The 19513-nt window shown below is 42.1% G+C and overlaps 2 pseudogenes; one reads left to right on the top strand and one right to left on the bottom strand.

Annotated features, from left to right (window-relative positions):
• Positions 1-12361: 12361 nt before the first annotated feature.
• Positions 12362-15129, bottom strand: LOC113005915 (annotated as a pseudogene).
• LOC105207220 lies at positions 14593-19308 on the top strand (annotated as a pseudogene).
• Positions 19309-19513: the final 205 nt, after the last annotated feature.

The raw sequence follows: 19513 nt of genomic DNA, 5'->3' as shown, positions 1-19513 counted from the left end.
TTAGCATATAGAAGGGGCTTACAACTGAAAAAAATCATAATAATTGATAATAATTTGCATCCTTTATTAGAATATTATATATATATATATGAGGTGTGTTCAAAAAATACCGGGAATTTTCGTTTTTTGAAAAAAATATTTATTTATTCGTCTACATTAATGTTGTCGCCTTCAAAATAGTCACCATTAGATATTATACACTTATGCCAGCGCTTCTTCCAATCCCCGAAACACTTCTCAAACTCGATCTTTGGGATAGCCTTTAGCTCTTTCAGCGATGCGCTTTTAATGTCATCTATGCTTGTAAAATGACGGCCCTTTAAGGTTCTCTTTATTTTTGGAAATAGGAAAAAGTCACACGGAGCCATGTCTGGCGAATATGGAGGCTGGGGCATCATTACAGTATTGTTTTTGGCCAAAAATTCACGAACAAGCAATGAAGTGTGAGTAGGTGCATTATCGTGGTGCAAAAGCCATGAATTTTTTTTCCATTGATATGCCAATTGATATGCCAACATCATCAGCGACTTCTCTGATTGTGATTCGGCGATTGTTCATAACCATTTCTTTCACTTTTTCGACGTTTTCATCAGTTCTTGATGTGTTGGGGCGTCCTTGGCGTTCGTCATCTTCAACGTCTTCACGGCCATCTTGGAAACGATTATACCACTCGTAAACTTTTGTTTTACTCATAGTAGACTCACCATAGGCCTTTGTTAACATTTCACACACTTTGTTACACTTTATGTTATTTTTTACGCAAAATTTGATACAAATTCTTTGATCCATTTTTTTTTAGAAACGAAAATCGCCGAGCTCATAAAAACACGTGTAACCTTAGCGGCTGCCACAGACAAAGTAAACAATGAATACAGCTCAACATTTTAGCATACTTCAGGCGCATGTATACCAACATAAACAAAAAAAAAATTTGACTGTCGGACTCTCCAAACCCGCGAAATTGAAAAATTCCCGTTACTCTTTGAACACACCTCGTGTATATATATATATATATATATATATATATATATATATATATATATATATATATCCCACATAGCACGTAATATTGCAGTGATATCATAGCAATATCACTTTTACATTGCAATATTACAAATGAAATATTGCAGAAATATCACGAAATATTACTGTGATATCACAGTAATATCAAAATGTCCGCGAAAACGCATCACAGTAATATTACTGTGATATTTCATAGTAATATTACTGTGATATTTCACAATACTTCTGTGATGTTTATGTGATATTTAAATAATATTGCAAAAAATTAAATAAATAAATTATTTCAATTTATTTTATTTTTATTGTTATTCTTAATATTATTTTCATATCGTTACATGTAATATATATTAAACATAAAAAAAATAATTATATTTATTAAAACAGAATACAATAATGTAAACGTAATAAATGTTTAATTTACAAAAAAAATCTCTTGTATCCTTTTTCATTTTTGTTAAAAAAGATTCAATTTGAATTATAATTTTAATTTATGTTCAAGATTAAATAACAATACAAAATATTATTTACATGTAAAAATATAAAATTTTATATGGAACAGCGTTCCACACGTACCCCTTAAAAAAAAATTGATAAACTTGTTTCAATAAACTGATTACTGATCAGTAACTGACAAAATATAATCAGTTACTGATCAGTAATCAGTTTATTGAAACAAGTTTATCAACTTTTTTTTCAAGGGACGTTACATTGGAAAAAAATTAGAACAAGTATTCGTTTCCAAATTACAACGCGCAACAATTTTCTTTAAAATCTCACTGAAGTGTGAGCTAGTGAGTTGTGGTGAGTCGGCCCGGTCGGCCGCAGTGGCGTCTAGATATAACACCTGAGACTGCACTTGACTCACGAGAAGGTCTCCAGCGGCGCGGCCACCTAGCGGTGGTGCCAGCACTCACTAGTTTGCGTGGAGTCTTATACACACGGCGGGACCGCATAGCGGCTGTGTACGCGCTTGCTTGTTTCGTCGTATGTTGTGACGGTCGGTGACCGAGCCGCAACATTATATACATACATATAATTAATGAACATTGTAAAATACCTAATTAATGATAGAATATATATAATCATATTTTTTAATAGAGTTGAAAAAAAAGTGAAATCTAAAGAAAAATTTGTTGGAAATTTAATATTTTAATTAACTTGAAAAACCTTTTACTGTGGTGTATAATAGTCTAATCAATATTAATGAATAAACTATTTCACAAAATAATGTACCAAGCAGTAAATATTAAATGACGTAAAAATGTATATTTTTTTAAAAACATCTTAATATACTTTGAAATATTTATTGCCAAGTGAATAATAAATGTGTATTAACAAAACTTTTTGTAAACATTTTTTTTTTAAATTCCTCATGATAAAAATTTTTAAAAATTAAAATCAATTTTGTGCTCCTGTAAAAATTATAAATGACAATAAGATAAATACAAAGGTTTTTCTGTAATTTTTTAATAAAATCATTATTAATCGAGTTGTAAAGCAACAATTAAATTGATAGATTACATAGAAGAGCGTACATTATAGTTTATACATATATACAGTTTAAGGAATAAACTAAGTAAATATCTAAACTAATAATAAAGTTAATTAATTTTTTTTCTTAACATTTACTTTTATTCCACGAAAGGGCAAAGACATAATTATTTTATTTGTAAGTTGATTTCTTCTATAGGATACCGAAATTACCAAGAATATTAAGGATACTAAAAATATCAAAATTAATCAAAGAAATAGTGACGTTGCATTAATAAGACATAATAAAAACGTGGTTTGACATTACCTTGTTCTTTGAAATTAAATATTGCAACAATATATTGCAATGATATCATTGGAATATTTTAATCTTATTATCACTGTGTAATATCACAATAATATTTCTGTGATATTTCTGTGATATCAGTGGAATATTTCAATGTCATTATCACTGTGTAATATCACAATAATATTTCTGTGATATTTCACAGTAATATGTAATATTTCTGTGATATTGCAATGATTCTGTGATATCACAGAAATATTACGTGCTATGTGGGATATATATATATATATATATATTATATATATATATATATATATATATATATATATATTATATATATATAATTTAAGTTAAATAAAACTCCCAAATCTGGTGTTTCTGATTGAGGCTAACACCTGCGCGAAACGGGGGCTTGTAAGTTTCTTCCCCTGGACCCGGATTTTTTTTCCACGGCTTTGCCGTTTTCCCATTAATGGCGGACGGTGTCCATACTCTTACTTGAGGTACTTTAGTCAAGCTAGAGTGGGAGCGTTGTTGAACGCCACGGTCGGCGTGCGTGTCGCCGCGTGGTCGCACGTCGAAGTTCGGTCCTGCGCGCACGTGGTCCCCTGCTACGCTCGGCGTTCGTCGTTCGGTGGACGGAACGGAGGCGCACGGACGGTGGAGGGACCTATCGTTACATCACCCCTCCCCGTTTAAGTGGCAAATTTTGGCCACTACGCCGGGAATTCCCGCACGTAGTGGCAACGACCGGTTAGGGTCCCTACAAGTAGAGAGTCTGGACATCTCGGGGTTCCACGTGATTGGATGCACGTGATTGTGCACCTAAAATGGCAGCACCAATACAGATCCCTATTTAATCCTCTTTAGCCAATGCGATAAGCACACAACACGTTCAAGTGCACACAATAGGTTTGTTCTTTTCAGTTGCACTGGTACTGCACTGGTTCTGAACTAGAACTGGCGAGTACAGCAGAAATTTTTCTAGTGCAAGAATAGATAGCGAATTCGATTGGCGTGCACTCGCCCCGTTCCAGTGGCTGGTAACTTTTTGTTACTAGGCGCACTTGCTCGGAGTGTGTATTTTTATACTGAACTGAGTGCGGGTATTTACATTAACCTGGGTGAGGTTCTTGTTCCAGTGGCTGGTAACTTTTTGTTACTAGGCGCACTTGCTCGGAGTGCGTAATTTCATACTAAACTGAGTGCGGGTATTTACACTAACCTAGGTAAGGTTATTTACTCTGACCCAACTTGAACGAATAACGTTTAATCACAGAAATTTTCTTCTATATTTTTCTTCTTTGACCCATAGTTATAACCTCAAAATTTCAAAGAAAAAAGGAAAGAAAAGGTTTTTGAAGGTTCCTGAGTCCTTGACAGAAGTTCAGAAATTTATTAACCAAGATTTCGTGGCGTAAATATAACCTCTTGATACAGCGTATGAGAATTACTTTATAGAACTAAAATTAGTTGTATAAAAAGCAGTTGTACAAAAATAAAAAAATATAGACAAGTTTAGATTTTTTATATTGTTAAAGAGATACAAATTATTACTGTTACTATATTTATAATATTTTACTTTTAACATATTATAATAGTTTACTTTTATCATATATTTTTAATGTATATTGTACAATTTTGGTTTTTCAATTTTTGTGTAATTTTAGATTTTAGTGTTTTATTTTAATGCTTTCTATTTAATTTTTGCAGATTTTATAAAAGAATTATGGATGATATAAATAAAAATGAAGTAACTGTCTGGTGTGACGAAAGTACACGTTTATTATTAGATAAATATGAACAATATTTGCCTTTAATTGAGCCTATGAAACAATTTAAAAGTAAAAAAGCAATGTGGATACAAATATCTAATGATATATTAACAGATCTAAATATTGAACGTAGTGCTGTACAATGTGAGAATCGTTACAAAACTATCTTGAAACGCAAGATGCAATCTGTAAAAAACAATCAACAGTCAGGTACGAAGCGAATAAGAGTAGAATTTGAAGAAGAATTGAACAAGATAAAGGCAATAGATGACAGTTTGGAACCTGAAGTTTTGCAAGGTCCTGGGTAAATAATTGTAAACGATAAAGAAAATGCAGTAAACAACTGCACAACACAAAAGGCAACAAGAAAGTTATCTGTAAGTGAGACTTTATTACAGATTCAGAAAGAGAAAGAAGAAAGAAAAGAGATAAAACATGCTCAAAAACTACATTTATTAAGTAACTTTATGAAGATGTTTTCAACAGACGGCGATAAAACTGCCAATAATAATTAATAGAAATAGCATAATTTTTAATTTTATGTTGAATGTTCTTCTAGACAGCACAATAGTCTAAAGAACACCCTAAAGACGTTCTTAGGATGTACTATATCCTGAGAATATTCCAAAGACGTTCCTAGAGATTTTGAGACTTTTGTTTTTTTTATTTTTTTTATTTTGTACGTAATGTGATATTGAAAACTGTGTTGTAGGTTATGTTCTATTGAAAATTTTTTTGAACGTTGTAACGATGCGCCTCCGCATCGTTCCCCCTGGGGCCACGAACCGCCCCCCTGTCCGGCCGAACACCCGCCGGACAGACGAACAGGCGCTACGCGCCGATAATCGCCTCGAACACACGCACGCGAACGGTCCGACGAGCGCGCCGTTAAACGCCCGAAGTCCGCGCGCACGCGCACGGATTCGCATGCTCCTGGCGTTGGAGCAACAGAGAGGCGTACGCTCAAGCGAGAGCGCGATACCGGACCGATCTCGGAGCAGCGGGGATGCTGTATTCCGAGAAGAACCGAACTCCACTCGAACATCCCCGACTCTCCGAGATCGGGGTATAAAAGGCGGACGATCCCGCAGAGAGATCGACTCCTCTCCGGTCCAGCCTCCGAGCCAGACCCAGGAAATCCGCGTGGTAGAGCGAGCTCTGTCACCGCCGAGAGATCTCGGCGATTTCCGATCCCGCTTTCCCAGCACCGAGGGAATCCGAGTGGTAGAGCGAGCTCTGCCACCGTTGAGAGATCTCAACGATTTCCTCAACCCATCTCCGTCCAAACATCCACGGTAACGACTGCCACCAAGGGGGTAGAGATATCTCTGCCTCCATCGAGAGCTCTCGAGGCAGCCGACACCGACTCACGTCGGGGATTCCCTACTAAGGGAATCCCGCCGCGCACCTGTCGCGAATTCGCGGAACACCGACGCGACTTCTAGCGTGGGGCGTCCCGGCCCGCGCGCACCGCGGACCGACAAGGCGACGTAAACATCGTAGGATCCTCGCGACGATACCGACACCAAGCGCGAGCGAGACCGCGCTATCGTGCACTCTCTCGCACCGACCGCGACCCGAGTGCGAGCGACCGGACGTATGTACATAGATCCCCGGTCTGTAACTACCGCGTCTTCTTGCTGTAAATACCGCGTCTTCTTACTGTAAATACCGCGTCTTTTTATTGTAATACCGCGTCTTCTTATTATAAACCCGCGTCACCGTACCGTCGCGGATGCACCGCGTGTATCCGCGAACTGCGGGCACATATTGTCATTAGTAGATCATAAATAAAGTCATTACACATTACACGCACGTCCGATCTCGGAATTGATTAAACCCGGCAACCTTCCTTCGAGCCCTGGCTTCCCTGAGCTCGTCCGCGCTCGGACAAAACACAGGTTGTTACATGGCGCCCGAACAGGGACCGTTTCCGACATCCGCAAATTGATTCCGAGATCGGTGATGCCGCTTGCGTGGATATACAATATCCAACGACACGAACTAGTCCGCACGTTAGAGAGCCTCCGCCTCAATCCGACCGGAAGCGTAGCCGAACTACGCCAACGTCTACGCGACTACGTCGTGTCGCACCCCGAGTACATTCCGCCGCCAGCTATGCCAGACCCGGTCACGATCCAGGTCGAGACGCCGGAAACTCCGCGGGCCAGTAGCGATCCTGCCGCGGTGATGAACCAGATACGCAAATGGGGGTGTAATTTCGACGGGAAAGATCCCGCCGCTTTCCTCGAACGCATCGAGGAGTTGCAAGCAGAATACGGGTACACGGGGGAGCAACTCCTGCGCGGACTGCCCGAACTGCTCCGCGGGGAGGCACTGCTATGGTACCGAAACAACCGCACGGCCTGGCACTCTTGGGGGGAATTTCTCGCCGACTTCCGCGAATACTTCTTCCCGCGCCGGTACATCGCGAGACTGAAGCGCGATATCCAAGCTCGAACTCAGGGGACCGAAGAGCCGTACCGCAAATTTGCGACCGACGTGCTCACCATGATGCGGCGCGCGGGCGGATACGATAACGACGAACAGATTGACATACTCTACGACGGCATGCACCCGCGGTACAAACTGTACATCCCGCGCGACGGTATATCCCGCGCTGCCGACCTCCTCCGCCGGGCCGAAGAGTACGAGGACATCAGTGCTCAGTGTTCCGAACGCCAGAAAGCGGCCAAACCATCCGCCGCCGCGACCGCGTACGACCGTAACGAGTGCTGCTGGCGATGCAAGCAGAGGGGACACACCCGGTTCGACTGCCGCCGTATCGCGAAAAAGTTCTGTTCCCAGTGCGGCAAAGACGGCGTCTTCACGCGGGACTGCCACCCGCCACCGGGAAACGCCAGCCGGGCCGAGGAAGTCGCGGAAACGCCTCGGCCCTCCGCATAGAATATACCCCGCGACCGCACATTCAACTCGACGTAGGACCAGTCCGACTCACCGCCCTCCTCGACTCCGGTTCCGAAGCGACGTTCATCAACCCCGAGGCGGCCGATCGCCTCGTACGCCAGGGATTCCGCGCGCGACCAGCTACCGGCCAAGTTCGGCTGGCCGACGGCACGAGCACGCCGATCCGCGAGCATTTCATCCTCCCGATTCGCCTAGGCGGGCAAACATTCGAACACCGGGTACAAGTAATGTCCGGACTCGACGTTGACGCGCTCATCGGCGTCGACGTGCTCGCGCGCGCGCAACTATCGGTCCCCCCGCCGCCGCTGAAGACGAACCACGTCGCCCGAAACGCGCGCTCGGAGGAGATCACGGCCTCCGCCGAGGAGGACACACAGGAGGACGCCCGCCTCCGGACGTTCCTAGCCGAGGAGCTACCACGCTTCCGACACGTGCGCGGACCCACCGACCGCGTCGAACACGTCATCCGGACAAAAGGGGGGCCCCCGATCAAACAACGCTACCGCCCGCGTAACCCGGCAATGCAAACCATCATCGACGCCGAGGTCGATCGAATGCTACGGGAGGGGGTAATCGAGCCATCCCACAGCGCTTGGAGCTCCCCGATCGTAATCGTAAAGAAAAAGGACGGCAAACATAGGTTTTGCATTGACTTCCGCCGCGTTAACGAAGTCACAGAACCGGACGCGTACCCGCTGCCACAGATTCCCGCGACTCTAGACAAACTACGCGGCGCGCGATACCTAAGCACGCTCGATCTGGAGAGCGGCTACTGGCAAGTGCCACTGTCCACAGCTAGCCGGCCGATTACCGCGTTTACTGTCCCGGGGCGCGGACTGATGCAGTTCCGCGTAATGCCTTTCGGCTTGCACTCCGCACCCGCTACCTTTCAACGCTTACTGGATACCGTACTGGGACCCGAACTAGAACCGCAGGTATTCGTCTACCTCGACGATATCATCATCGCCAGCCGCACTTTTGACGAGCACCTCGACACGCTTCGCGAGGTATTCCGCCGCTTACGCGACGCTCGCCTCCGCCTAAACCCGGACAAGTGCAAATTTTGCGTAAACCGCATCAAGTACTTGGGCCACGTGGTCGACCGCACCGGCATACGAACCGACCCTGAAAAGACCGACGCGATCGTGAAATGGCCGACACCGCAAAATGTGCGCCAAGTACGGCAATTCATCGGCCTCGCCTCCTGGTATAGGCGCTTCATAAAAGACTTTGCCACCCTCGCAACTCCGCTAACCGCGCTAACTGAGAAAAACGCCCCCTGGACGTGGGGGGAAGACGAACAGCAAGCGTTCGAAGGTCTTAAGACCACGCTGACTACCGCGCCGGTCCTCGCATGCCCCGACTTTGAGAGGCAGTTCGTCTTGCAAACAGACGCAAGCGCTACGGGGCTGGGGGCCGTACTCACGCAGTACTTTCCGGAGGGCGAACGAGTTATCGCGTACGCCAGCCGCACCTTGAACTCCGCCGAGCGGAATTATAGCGCGACAGAACTCGAGTGCCTGGCCGTGCTGTGGGGCATCCGAAGGATGCGCGACTATCTGGAGGGATATCGGTTCAAGGTGATTACCGACCACCAGTCACTGAAATGGCTGCAGAAGTTAGACTCACCGGCCGGCCGCCTCGGCCGGTGGGCATTCGAGCTGCAGCAATATGACTTTGAGGTGCAGTACCGAAAGGGCTCCCTGAACAAAGTCGCCGACGCGCTATCCCGCCGAAGCAACGTAAACGCCGTCGCGCAACCGCGATGCACTTGGTTCCGACGGATGTGGCAACGCGTCGACACAGCACCCCAGACCGTACCGGACTACCGTATCGAAGGAGACCGCCTGCTCCGCCACTTACTACATAGCCTCGACCTGAGCGACATCCCTCCGGACGCGCAATGGAAAGAATGCGTACCGAAAGAAAACCGGGAGGAGATCCTACGCCGCTACCACGACGCGCCTACCGCGGGGCACTTCGGTATCGCGAAAACGATAGCCCGAATCGCCGCACACTATTACTGGCCGGGAATGTTCCGGGACATTGCTCGGCACGTACGGCAATGTCCGCAATGCCTCGCGTACAAGGCGGAGCAACAGCGACCAGCTGGCCTCCTCCACCCGACCGCAGTGACCAGGCCGTGGCAACAAGTCGCCATCGACCTCGTAGGCCCGCTGCCACGATCCACGGGGGGGCATATCTGGCTCTTCACCATGCAGGACCGTTTCACAAAGTGGCTCGAAATGCGCGCGCTCCGGCGAGCCACCGCGGCGAACGTTACGCGCGCGCTTACCGAAGCGATTATTCTTCGGCACGGCTGCCCGGAGGAAATACTGTCGGATAACGGCACGCAACTCCGTTCCGCGCTCCTCACGCAGCTCCTACGCGACCTGCAAATCCGCCACCGACTAACGCCGGCATATGCACCGCATTGCAACCCGGTCGAGCGGACCAACCGCACGGTAAAGACTATGATCGCGCAATACGTCCAGAAACGACACCGGCAGTGGGACGAACATCTACACGAACTTCAGTTCGCCTACAACACGGCAACCCACGACGCAACCGGGCATACGCCGGCGTTCCTGAATCACGGCCGCGAGCTACGGCGACCCGAGGAGCGCGCGAACGCAGATCACGCTGACACGCCGTGCGCGCTGCAGAAACGACTCCGAGAAACGTACGAGCTTGTGCGCATACGATTAGCGCGAGCATTCCAGCGCCAGGAGCGCTATTATAACTTACGACGTAGGACATGGGCACCAAGAGTCGGGGAGCGGGTATGGAAGCGCGACCACCCCCTCTCCCGACGCGCGGACGCGTTTAACGCCAAACTCGCGCCGAAGTACGTTGGACCGTTCGAAATTCGGCGAATCATATCACCAGTCATCGTCGATCTCCGCGACGACCGGGGGAAGTGGTACCGTCACGTCCACATACAGGACCTCAAGCTGGCTCCCCCCCCGAACCCTGACAACGAGAGCGACAGCACCGATGCCGGCACCGAGAGCGACTGAGAAGGGCGCACCGAAAAAAAAAAACAAAAACACGAGGCACCTACGTCCGGACAACGCTTCACCCGACGAAATTTCGGAGCGACCGCTCACTTGGCGAGAAACTGCGCGATGGAGCACAGCGACGCAGAGTTACTACAGGCCATCGACGACCTCCTGGGAGAGGCCGACGTCGAGCGCTACGACCCCGAACGGCCCGGATTGGACGGGTCATCCGGACGGCCGAAACCCTCCACCAGCAGGGGGACCGAACCACCGCCGCAACGCTCCGCCGCAATCGCCGGCATGCGAAACGGGCAGCTCCGGCAGCCATCCGATCGCCGCAACAGGGCCAAACGGACGTGGCTGACGATGTCACCGCCGCCGCCGCCCCAGCGACCGCCGCCGTTGAGGGAGCCCCCGACCAGACCCAGACCAACTCTGGAACCGCTCAGAGTAATGGGCCCGCTGCCTCCACCACCAATACCGGTGGAGGTAGAACCCGGCATAACGGTCGAAGTACCGCACTTCGCGGTGCACGTCAGCCGGCAATACAAGCCCCGGCTAGGGAACCGCAGGTGGCATCTGCGGTTCAACGGAAACGGCCAACTCCGCTCCTGTAAGGAGAAGTCGCAACGCCAGCCCGAGCGACTTAATCAAGGCCCCTAGATTCTGGCCTCCTTAGGAAGGGGGTGTTGTAACGATGCGCCTCCGCATCGTTCCCCCTGGGGCCACGAACCGCCCCCCTGTCCGGCCGAACACCCGCCGGACAGACGAACAGGCGCTACGCGCCGATAATCGCCTCGAACACACGCACGCGAACGGTCCGACGAGCGCGCCGTTAAACGCCCGAAGTCCGCGCGCACGCGCACGGATTCGCATGCTCCTGGCGTTGGAGCAACAGAGAGGCGTACGCTCAAGCGAGAGCGCGATACCGGACCGATCTCGGAGCAGCGGGGATGCTGTATTCCGAGAAGAACCGAACTCCACTCGAACATCCCCGACTCTCCGAGATCGGGGTATAAAAGGCGGACGATCCCGCAGAGAGATCGACTCCTCTCCGGTCCAGCCTCCGAGCCAGACCCAGGAAATCCGCGTGGTAGAGCGAGCTCTGTCACCGCCGAGAGATCTCGGCGATTTCCGATCCCGCTTTCCCAGCACCGAGGGAATCCGAGTGGTAGAGCGAGCTCTGCCACCGTTGAGAGATCTCAACGATTCCCTCAACCCATCTCCGTCCAAACATCCACGGTAACGACTGCCACCAAGGGGGTAGAGATATCTCTGCCTCCATCGAGAGCTCTCGAGGCAGCCGACACCGACTCACGTCGGGGATTCCCTACTAAGGGAATCCCGCCGCGCACCTGTCGCGAATTCGCGGAACACCGACGCGACTTCTAGCGTGGGGCGTCCCGGCCCGCGCGCACCGCGGACCGACAAGGCGACGTAAACATCGTAGGATCCTCGCGACGATACCGACACCAAGCGCGAGCGAGACCGCGCTATCGTGCACTCTCTCGCACCGACCGCGACCCGAGTGCGAGCGACCGGACGTATGTACATAGATCCCCGGTCTGTAACTACCGCGTCTTCTTGCTGTAAATACCGCGTCTTCTTACTGTAAATACCGCGTCTTTTTATTGTAATACCGCGTCTTCTTATTATAAACCCGCGTCACCGTACCGTCGCGGATGCACCGCGTGTATCCGCGAACTGCGGGCACATATTGTCATTAGTAGATCATAAATAAAGTCATTACACATTACACGCACGTCCGATCTCGGAATTGATTAAACCCGGCAACCTTCCTTCGAGCCCTGGCTTCCCTGAGCTCGTCCGCGCTCGGACAAAACACAGGTTGTTACAACGTACTACTAAAAACTAATTCTTTATACGTTATGTAATAGAGAGATTAAATAATTACAGATTATTTTTTATTTGTGTAGTACCAAACATTTTATACGTTATATAATATTAGAGAGATTGTTTCTTTATGCGTTGTGTAATACTAAAAACTTTTTATGCGTCCTTATGGAGTTACTAAGACTGTTTATTTTTAATTTTCTGCAATACTAAATGTTATTTCTTTATACATTACATGCTATAAAAAGCGCTTATTATTTTTTGTTATTTGATAGTATTCACACAGATTATTTTTTCATATTCTTTAAAATATTAATTAAAATAAATATTAAGTTATATATTAATAAATAAAAGAACATATATTTTGTATTTTGAAAAAAAAATTTTATTTGTGCACGTATGTTTATTTTGTATTACATGTTCCTTAATTAAAAGGCAATACATTGTAAATAATATCTCGCTTTATTTCACCTTGCATCCTATCGTTCGGATTCTGTTCATTATAGATATTTCTTTCATTATATTCTATATCTTCATTATCTAAATCATTTAAAATATCATTATTCATAAGACATAAATTATGTAACACAGAGCAGGAAATAATAAAATTAGCAGAACGTTTAACGGTGATAAAATCAAGTTGCAGTAGTTGCCTAAATCTTTGTTTCAATAAACCAAAAGCATTTTCTATTTTAACTCTTGTCATAGACAATTTATGATTATAATTTTGTTGAGCCTCAGTAAGATTACCATAATCTCTATAAGGAGTTAATAAATATTTTTTTAATGGATATGCCGCATCGCCTAATAAGTGGTAATCTCCTGATATATTTTGTATCTCATTATTTAAAAATGATAGTTGGAATATTCTTGCATCGTGTATTTTACTGGAAGGGCCAGTAAAAACGTCTAAAAATATTTTCTTGGCATCACAAACTGCTTGTAGAGCAGTCAGAGCATGTCAGAGATGGATAATCATGTCTATTAACGTATGTGCTTTTAATTTTTTTAGCAGATGTTCTGATTTTAATATACGTTTCATCTATGCATCCAATAACTCCGGGAAATCCACATATCTGAAACAAAATTATTTTATGCTTAGACTTAGAAAAATAAAATGAGTACCTAGGTATCTTGCAAAGCAATGATTAAAGCAATGATTAAATAAACTGAATTTTATGTATAAGTTACAAATAATATTCTTTTTTGTACAATCTTATATTTATTAGTTTAACTGTTATGCATTTATTTAAACATAAATAAAAAAAATTACGTACATCTTCAAATTCACGAGCAACTAATCTTTTTCTAGCATCTGTATCTGGCATTTTTATTATATTTGGAGCAATATCTTTAAAATATTTCATAACATTTGTTATGATAGAATGAAAAGTAGATTCTGCTACATTAAATCGAGATGCAATATCCCGTATTACACATTTGTTTCCTGCAAACCTGTAAATATAACATTAAATACTTATGTATATGCATTAATTATATAAGTATATAAAAACATACCATAAAAAAGATAATAGCTGTATATCACTAGTTATTGTTTTACGCCCACCATTCTCTGTTGTTGTTCTATAAATTTCTGAATTTGAGTACATATCATTTAAAATATCAAACGTGCTTCGTTTTATACGAAAATATCGCTGAAACTAATAACAGATGTTTTAAATCTAAAATGACAAATATTTAAAATATGTTGAAATTTCGTATAACGTACCTCCTTGTCAGAATATTCATTAACAATTTCCTTCATATTTTTCACTTTTGGTATTTTCTCACATTTCATTAATGTTGCCATCATCTCTTCATCGCTGGAACTACTTGAACTAATAGTTCATCCAATAGCAATATTTTTCCTATTATATTTTTACCATTCCCTGCCATTATATACGTTGTATGTACTAAAGTACGGAACGCACTGAACCGCACTGACGAAAATCTCGGTCCGGTTCAGTGCATTCTGTACTAGTGTAGTGCGCCTCAATCGAACTTAAAAGTATCATTGAACTAGGGTAGTGCAGTTCAAGCGAACATGTTTTTACTAGCACCTTTTCAGTGCATTATCAATCGAACACACCATAGGTTCTGAACCAGTGGAGTGCACGCCAACCGAATACAACACACTAGATAAGAGCGCATTCAGTGCGCACCAGTGCGCACTAGTGCATCCAATCGAATTCGCTATGAGAGGAAGGAAAAGTACGCCACAGTGCTTATCAACATGGCGCAACACGTAATTGAAGACGTTGATTTATCAGACGAAGAAGATTTTGTTTTACCACCACCACCACTGTTATTGTACGCAGAACCTATCTGGGATGAAGATGATGATGGTAATTACTATTATTTTATGTGGCAAAATTGATTAATGTTAACAAAATAAATATCATCTACAATCTAACCTAATATAATTATATTTCAGATCATAACGAGTTACGAATAATACATCCAATTTTTGGATTGATTCAAAGAATTAAGCGTGTAAAAATACAAAATTACGTAGATATTGTTCAGAATTATAATGAGATAGACTTTATTATGCACTTTGGGATATCAAGAGAAAAGACGTATGAACTGATAAATCGATTCAGAATATCTGAGATATTTGTTTCTTACAAGAATATCTGAGATATTTGTTTCTATACAAGGTATGTATTATATGTATACGAGGTGTGATCAAAAAGTAAGGTGACTTTTCATTTTTATAAAAAAATATTCATTTATTCATCCAAAATTATGTTATCCCCTTCAAAATAATCCCCCTCTGATACAATGCATTTGTGCCAGCGCTTTTTCCAGTCGTCAAAACATTTCTGAAATGCACTTTTGGGTATTGCCTTGAGCTCCTCCAGCGATGCAGCCTTAATCTCCTCAATCGTCGCAAATCTTCGTCCTTTCATAGGCCTTTTCAATTTTGGGAAGAGGAAAATGTTTCGTCACCAGTTATAACCCTTTTGAGCAGATCAGGATCATCATTGACGTCGTTCAACATGTCTTGGGCGATGTTCATGCGACGCTGCTTCTGATCAAAATTAAGCAGTTTTGGAACAAATTTCGCTGACACACGTGTCATACCCGAAACATCCGTTAAAATTGATTGGCATGAGCCAAACGATATGTTAAGATCATTAGTTATTTCTCTAATCGTGATTCGACGATTTTTCAACACAATTTCTTTCACTTCCTGAACATTTTCGTCGGTTTTTGACGTGCTGGGGCGTCCAGAGCGAGGTTCATCATTAACATTTTCTCGGCCCTTTTGGAATAACTTATACCATTTATAAACATTTTTTTTTGCTCAAAGTTGACTCACCGTACGCCACTGTTAACATTTCAAGAGTTTTTGAACACTTAATACCATTTTTTACACAAAAATTAATACAAACTCTCTGCTCCATTATTTTCAACAGCAAAAAATCGCCGAGCATGCAAACACGAGTCTAACCTTTATGCCTCTCACATAAAAACAACACATGCTATATAGTCAAAACTGTGAACATATGATCGTGACGAGTGTACCAACACAAAAAAAAAAATTTTTTTAATTAGAGTGTACAGAGCGCGCGAAATTCAAAAAGTCACCTTACTTTTTGATCACACCTCGTATATAAAATTTTATATAATAATATTTGTATGTATATAAAAAATATGTCTGTTGTGTGCGCGCGCACATGTGTGGGTGTTATAACAAGAATGTGTTATTTTGGACATGAAGGAAATTGACATTTAACTTTACATTTAGATGATGCTGGACGTCTTAACATAACGGCTGAGAAACATTTATTGTGTTACCTGTGGTTCGTAGGACATCAAACTGCATCATATCGTGATGTAGCTGATCGATTTGGAATAAACTGAGTACTTTGTACAATATAATAACGAGAGTAACAAATTTTATAATGTTACTAGCACCTGACATCATTAAATATCCAACATTAGCTGAAAAAGAAGAAACTGCAACATATTATAGAGAAAGAAAAGGATTCCCTCGTATAATTGGTAATGTAACGTAAAAAGATTTCCTCATATCATTGATTATGTTTATATTTATGCATGTAATAGCTTCTGCATACAGGACGTAGAAACGCTTACAACGCAGCTAAATTTTTTTTTTTGCTTTTCTGTAAGAGCAAAAAATTATTGGCTACTGCGTTATTTCTAACCGAATGGTAAGCATTTCCATGTCCTGTGTGCAGAAGCTATAAGATGTTGAATACTTTAAAGACTTAGACACAATGGGAGGAATAAGAAATAAAATAAAGGAATAAGGAACAAAGAATAGGAATTCATAGTCGCATCTTACTTCAATATACGTGTATTGAAATAAGATACGACTATAAACTTTTATTCTTTGTTTCTTATTCCTTTTTCTTATTCTTTATTCTTCTCATTGTGTCTGAGCTCTAATGTTTCTTTTTTTCAGGTGCTATTGACGGTTCACATATTAGAATTGATAAATCCATAGAAGATCCAGATTCTTATTGTTACGAGCAAAAAGGGGTACTTGTTTACTCGCGCTCTCACTCCGGAAAAGAACTAGACTTTTTTATCAAACACAAAATCACTTTAATAGTTATCCACCAAACACGACCATATCATCATACACCAAACTCCAAAATCAAAGACAGCTCATTTTTTTAATAAACAAGGCCGTTGTCAAGGAGAATGCTTCACGGCCTTATTCACACCGCAGCTCGAACTCGCCTCGCAGGGACGGCTCGGCTCGTAACATTATATTAATCGAAAGCAATACTTTTCCTTGCATATTCAAGGAACAGTAAATCATAAAATGCAGTTTATTGATGTTTTCATTGGATATCCTGGTTCGGTCCACGATGCAAGGGTTTTCAAAAATTCATCATTGCGTAACGATTTACATGAATTGTGTACAGGCTAGTTGAAAAATTCTATAAATAATATAAGTCTTAAAGGCTAATAATAAAAAATTGATATTTTAACATTATACATTTTCTAATAGATAATTATTTTTTGCTTGGAGATAGCGCATACCTATCTTTGAAAGAATTAATTGTACCATACAGGGATAACGGACATCTGACACGACGACAGAGAATATTTAATCAGAAACTAAGTTCCTGCAGGGTAATAATTGAAAACGCATTTGGGTGTCTCAAGCAACGTTTTAGACAACTATATCATTTCAAATTGCGCGATATGGTGCGTATGGTACGCGTGATACATGCGTGTTGCGTACTTCATAATATTGCAAAAATTGAAGATTTGCAATATCTTGAAGAGCCAATAAATGACCAGTATCCTGACATGGAAGCACAAAACTTACTTGTTAATTTTGATGAAGCAGTAAGAGAACATGAAACTGGAGTGCATATCCGAGACGAATTATGTCATTTACTATCTCAATAAAATTAAATGTAATAATCTTAGCAATTAAATTAATGTAAAAAAATAAACAATTGCTTTTCTTGTTATTCTATCCTCTAATTTATTTCTATCTTTTATAATACAAATATATTATTTTAACAATAAAAAGGAGAAGGCTCATAAAATTAAATAAAAAGTAAACAAATAAAAAATAGAGCAAATAAAAGTCAAACGCTTAATGCAACATTTATAATTTATTATATGTATTTTGTACATGCATATTAATATATGCGTATATATACCCTAACAGCAAAACCATTCATATGTCGACTGTAAGTCGACTTTTCTAAGTCAGGCTTTCAGAGTTGACTGCAAGTCGACTTTGCATAGACGTCTGCAGACGTCTTTCAAAAGTTGACTTTAAGACGTCTAGAAAAAGACATTTTGAAATCGACTCGACTGAGCGCCACTGTAGTGAGCGAGCACCGCTGTCACCGCTGCTGCATGTAGCGCCAAGCGAGAGTCATCAAGTTTCTTGCAAGAGTCAATCCGCGTTGTTGTAATCCTACCCGTCTGTCGGGTCTTGTGCTTATTGAATAAAGACTATTAGCTGCAGCCGTTCGGACATACAAAATTCTCTTGTACTCTCCGCTATTTTTTATTATCCATCGGAGCGTGTGCAGCCATACCGGTCATATGCGATTGCCATTGTGAGCCGTTGTTGAGGGACAGACGAGTTGTGAAGTAGGACTATAGTATGTATTTTTTTGTAAAACCATATCAATTAGATATAAATCCGAATATTTAAACGATCAATTGCGAATATTTTAGTTTTGAGATCAGTGGTGCCGAAGCAGGTAAAAACACTGGAGATATGTGTATCGAGATTTCTCTGCCAAAGCATTTCCAATCCATATGGTATTTATGTCGGTGTCGAGGTTGAGTGGCACGAAAACTGGCAGAGTCATAAAGAATTTTACGTGACGGAGAAAAGAAGCTACAACTGAACATATTTACTACAAGTGAGCTTTGTCTTCAAAACAAAAATTAATTTGTTCATTTGAAAAACAACATACGTCAACAACTCTCACTTTTAGAGAATTAAAGATGTTTAGTTTTTACAACTGCAGCACTAAAATTAATTAAAAATTGATATTAATTAAATATTGTTATAGATATTAACATTTTGATTTTGACGCTCAATTAATTTTTTTTTTATTTAAGTTGAATTATTTTTTAAATGATTGATTCAATTGTTTTTTTAATAATATCACTTTCAATTTGTGCATTCTAATTGCAGAAAAGAACACAAGGAATGTACCAGCAATCAAGATAAACAAATTATCCCTCAATATCTTGAGTAAAACAAAGTGACATTCTTTATCCACTAGAGATTCGAGTTGCAGAATGCAAAATAAAAAAGAATATTTTATCTTTGCAGCATCTACAACAAAGGATCCATTTCTTAAAAAGTTAGCTAAGTTCTATAATTTATATAGAAAGAACATTTTACATTGACATTGTATAAATTTAGAATCTATACATGTATACAGGATATTTAACGAGAGGTGAGAAATAAAGATTTTTTTTCTTATGTGACGTCCATATAATATAGTTAAAAGTTTTTATTATTATTTTTATTATTATTTTTCTTAACAAATGCATCTGTATACAATAGTAATATTATGCGAGATAATTTTATATACATTAAGTTATTGTGATATACATATACACACACAAAGTTAAACAAATGCGCACAATACATATACACAGATATACACATTTATATTTGCTTTACA

The sequence above is a fragment of the Solenopsis invicta genome, chromosome 5 (genome assembly GCF_016802725.1).
Source record: "Solenopsis invicta isolate M01_SB chromosome 5, UNIL_Sinv_3.0, whole genome shotgun sequence".
NCBI classification, from domain to species: Eukaryota; Metazoa; Arthropoda; class Insecta; order Hymenoptera; family Formicidae; genus Solenopsis; species Solenopsis invicta.
This window is presented reverse-complemented; position numbering and strand designations above follow the sequence as displayed.